The 4611-nt window shown below is 41.9% G+C and overlaps 1 long non-coding RNA gene across 12 annotated transcripts; it reads left to right on the top strand.

The window, feature by feature from the left end:
• The first annotated feature begins 624 nt into the window (after positions 1 to 624).
• LOC127300801 (uncharacterized) lies at positions 625 to 4164 on the top strand. Of its 12 annotated transcripts, none has more exons than XR_007851567.2 (7): positions 625 to 1041; positions 1145 to 1202; positions 1343 to 1412; positions 2270 to 2381; positions 2511 to 2624; positions 3278 to 3466; positions 3578 to 4164. It is a non-coding gene; the product is annotated as an uncharacterized lncRNA (long non-coding RNA). The 12 variants fall into 12 exon arrangements; XR_007851563.2 differs by having other exon boundaries at positions 1335 to 1412; XR_007851572.2 differs by having other exon boundaries at positions 625 to 1055.
• The last annotated feature ends 447 nt before the right edge of the window (positions 4165 to 4611 follow it).

Raw genomic sequence — 4611 nt, 5'->3', positions numbered from 1 at the left:
ACATTCGTGAACTTGGAAATGTCAAAACATTCAGCTTTTTCTTCCTTGCACATTGACACGGTCCTTTGTTTCATGCCTATGTGAACTTTTACACAATTGTTCTTCCGAACACAAATGGTACTATAATACTTTTGGGTGTATGGGAGTATAAATTTTGTAGAAACGGTCTTATGCACATCGTCTATCGGTGCACAACTATGCTTTATTTATAGTCGTCACTTCGGTGCGTGGAGCATCGCGATTTGTTTATGAAGAGATATGAGGAGAAATATTGTTATCCAACATGGATGTCAGAATGGTTATTTTTAAACATAAGGCCATAGGCCCGGCTTTATAATACTATATATTATAGGGTAACCAACATCTTTTTTCTCAAATTTTTGAGACCTGCTGAGAATTAATGTGGGGCTGACACGTATCCTGTTTGTATTGTTTGATTTTCGCTGGGTTTTTCATGTGTGCAGCTTCGGTGCTTTCTTCCAATTTTAGGGGTTGTGTGTGGCTCTGGCAGGTGCTGGCACGTGTGCATTTAGGCTGTGCTGGCGCGTGCGAGCTCCCTTAGCGTTGCGTTTTATTAGTCCCTTATCATGTGGCTCTAGCGGGTCATGGTAGGCCACCGTCAGTTCCAGTTTCAGATTTTGTCTCGCGCCGCTTTGAAACTTTGACTCTCTTTTTTGCCTCTATTGACTCTAGAAAACTTCCGTCGAGTGCTGCTTCATCTTCTCCTCCGATTCGCCCCACATCAATCAGCCTCGCCTCACCTTGCTCTGCCTCCACCCATCTTCCCTGCCCCGAATTCTTCCCCAGACGAGGGTCGCCGCCTTTTGATCAAGGAGAGAGAAGAGGAGACGGGATCGAGGGCGTCGCCGGAGGCCCTGCGTGTTTGCTACACCAAGATTTTGGGAATCAGATCTGCACCATGCCGGTCAAATAAACCGTCACCGCTCACATCCCCGCAATCCAACGCGATGGAGTTTCCTCTGTGCCCCCAACAACACAGGCGGCCCGTGCCTGGATGGGTGGGGGCGTCTGTTACCCGAGGTCATCGGCAGGCGGTGACTGTGACTGAACCATCGCCTCTCTCCTACCATACACTCTCTTCCCTTCTACATGGATCTCTCTGATTTTGTGCAGCACATTGCAGGTGTTTGAAGGAGGAACAGGGCCGACAACCAGAACAGGAGCACTACCTGAACAACAAGGTATAGACTTGATTCAAGCCTTTCTTCCTGTAAATTCGTTCTCTGAAGGTCTTTTTCCTTATATGTCTCTGAAAGAGAGGAACAATCCATCTATAAATTACCAGTTCTTGATCCCCAAATCTCTTTTGCAAGTTGGGCAGCCTCCAGAAGCGACCTGGGAGTTGGAACAGTGGTTGTTTCAAGCAAACACGTAAGCCTCACACAGGCATGGTAAATATTGTCATGTGAATCTATATAAGTTCAGTTTATTAAGGCACCGATGGAAAACATTTTTTTCTTGCAAAACATACTCATAAAAATAATAACTAATATCAAAACTGCAATCGGATTACCATCCATCCTTAACTGCTGAATACAGGTAAGCTGGAACCCATGATCAATGTTTTTCTCATGATGTAATTAGCATCAGTATTCTGACAGTGAGTATTTCCACATGGTGATACTTGTTTGCTACATGAGATTCAGAACGGTAAACATAGTTTATATTGATTGAAAATTTTAGACTGTTGGATGCAGTATTTTACTATATCCGATTGCAGTATGAAAACATGATACCGTGATTCTTAACACTAAAGAAACAAGGGAAATATCAAGCATGGAATAATGCATGTGTATACCGTCAGATTAGCATTAAACTATATGTGCAAAAGTGCGTCAAAGAATATGCTTTCTACTAATGCCAAACGACTCATGTACCTTTATAGAACGAAGCTGTGCACGCTATTTCTTACCTCCTCAATTTTGTTAGTACACCTTGATAGAATAAAGTGCATTCCATTTGTTTTTTACCTCCTGAATTTTCGTACTTTGACCTTTTGCTACAACAAATTAAACAAAACTGTGTATTCCCGACAGAAAACACCAAGCTATGAATGACATTTGTTCTTTACCTTCTGAACTTTCTTAGTTAGTCCTTGCAAGTACCATGTTGTGTATGCCATTTGTTCTTTATTACCCCTAAATTTTCTTACTTAGAAACCACTGAGCTCTAAATAATTTGCATAGAACAAATAATTCGTATATGTATATCTTTATGTGTTTATATTAACGCCTTCCCACTTGTGCAGATCCCAGTGAATGTAGAGCTTATGTAGGGAAAGGATGGTAACCTGAGTACCAGTACACCTGCAGAAGATACCTACCTTTCCAGAAGTTATGGAGAGCTTAACAAGAAAATAGGTGAGGTGCCATATAGACAATACAGTTCCAAGCTCATGGCTCAAATTTGCATCTACACCACAAGATAAATTAACTAGGACGAAGGGAAGTCTTATGATCATCATTTCATTTGTTCGTATGACATTGCAGGATAGCCGATCGAAACACTGATGAATTTTTCTTAGGTTTCCATTTCAAAAAAATCGCTATTCCCTCCTGCTAAGGCATGCGAACAAGGACTTGGTGAGAAGACAGTACAAATGAGTAAGATGCTTTTGTTAGCTTTGCTTTCTTACTCTTCAGTTTTTCTTCTTTGGAAAACTACACACTTATTCATTGACTTATGTATTTACCTATTCAATCTACATCTTTTCAGATAACTTTTTGCCTTCATAGTTTTGCTCACCGAAGGACATGTATCATTCACTTTGTAGTTGAGGAATTCAGTTGACTTACTATTCTTTTTACTGATACTAAACAACTATTATGTTGGGGTTAAGTTCTTTCATCAAAATGGCAGGGATATACATCTTACTATTTTTTCTTCGGCGCACACATTGGGATGCATGATATATATCAAACTGATAGGGATATAACCCTTCTGGCCATTTTTTGTAGGCTTAGGGAAACTACATGCTCAGTACTACAATGATTAGTTGCTAATTAGCCTCTGCGAAGTCTTTAAAAACCCATAGGATGACATGCTTGCTTTCATATCTGATGCATCAATGTTTATTCTGTTTAGGTAAGAGCATTTCATATTTCCGGCCTTAGCTTTACATGAGTAGAAGAAAGTACCAGGCCTTGTGCATTAGTCATTCAGCAACAATCATGCTTTCAAATGAGTGGCTGCAAGGCACACAGGTGGCCGGATGCTGCTGCTCTGTCCTTCTCTTACGTTGTGTTGCTCTTCGCAGGACGGTGTTGTGGCTGAGACGTGCATGCAGGGAGGGAGAGTCATGGACAGTGTGGGTCGGCCACAAGATCTCCGAGGGCTTGGCCTGAACAAGCTGGGAGAGTCGGCGATGTCCACAAGGAGGAGTCCGCGAGCAAGGATGGTCACACCGTCAAGTCCCCTCCAGAGACCGCCTAACACGCCGCCTCCGGTAAGCTGGCGCTCACGCCACGGTGTTTATTTTCCATTTGTCATGTGTGGTCGAGCGCTCCAAAGAGATCGCACTGTGATGCTCGCCGTTTAATTTGATTTCTGCGTGCAGGGACGGCAAGTGGAAAGGGCATGGACACAAAGGAGGTGGCAGAGAAGGCCGGGCAGACCAAGGACACGACAATGGAGGCTCTGAAAGGGTCATCCGGCGAGCCTGCCATTCTCCTTGGCCCACCCCCATTTGCTCGCCCTTCTCTGAAAGGGTCATCTGAAAGGGTCAACGAAGGTGAACTATTGCCTATTGACTTTTGTGGGGTGTTGCTTTTCACCAACTTGCCAATAATTGTTTTCCATTTTAGATGTAGGTATGCATAGACAAGAAAGAGCTGCTGCATTTTATTATATATTATTTGTTAGCTTGAACATAGCAGTGCATCTCAGGAAAGGGAATCAAAAATATGGCACTGTGTGTGTGGTGCCAACTTTAGTGACGCCACTCTGAAGTTGAGGCCCTTACTCTTCGCTATATGTAGAAATTGAAGTTGGTTTTCGAGAAAGGCTTAATTCAGTTCAATGATTCAGGGATTCTGGTACATGTTAATTGAGAATCTGATCTATAACTCTTATGAAGGTTCATATATGGTGTAAGTGCTTACGAAATTTGTTATTGTCCTTTACCACATAGACAGTATTTAAACATTTCATACATCTCTGTGCGTCAGGCGTTGGCTCTCTGTCTTGGAGCTTTTATAGTGTCTGATGAATATTTGTAAGCTGCTCCTCTCTGAATGGGCACTTACGGGTGATCTTAACATTCTTCACATGTCGGACAAAAAAATCCTGTTCCACGGAAGAAGCAATTCTTATTTGTGTTGATGTCTAAAAAATATTACATCTCACTCAAATATGTCGTGTTATGATTACTTCTGACTCCATGCGACTGAAAAAATAGTGTATGCCATCAGCTTACTTGGTGCTTCTACTTATTGTTTTCTGACTAATACATTTTGTGTAGGGATAGATAAGATAGTTTAAGTTCATGTCATCAAAAGTCATGTTTCACATTGATCTTATTTGATCTCAAGCACCTCTCCAGTTTAAAAACTAAGGGAGATTATTTCGGTAGTTATAAGTTTTTGTGACTGG

This window comes from Lolium perenne, chromosome 5 (assembly GCF_019359855.2).
Source record: "Lolium perenne isolate Kyuss_39 chromosome 5, Kyuss_2.0, whole genome shotgun sequence".
Lineage (NCBI taxonomy): Eukaryota > Viridiplantae > Streptophyta > Magnoliopsida > Poales > Poaceae > Lolium > Lolium perenne.
Note: the sequence above shows the minus strand (reverse complement) of the source record. Positions and strands in the feature narration are given on the sequence as shown.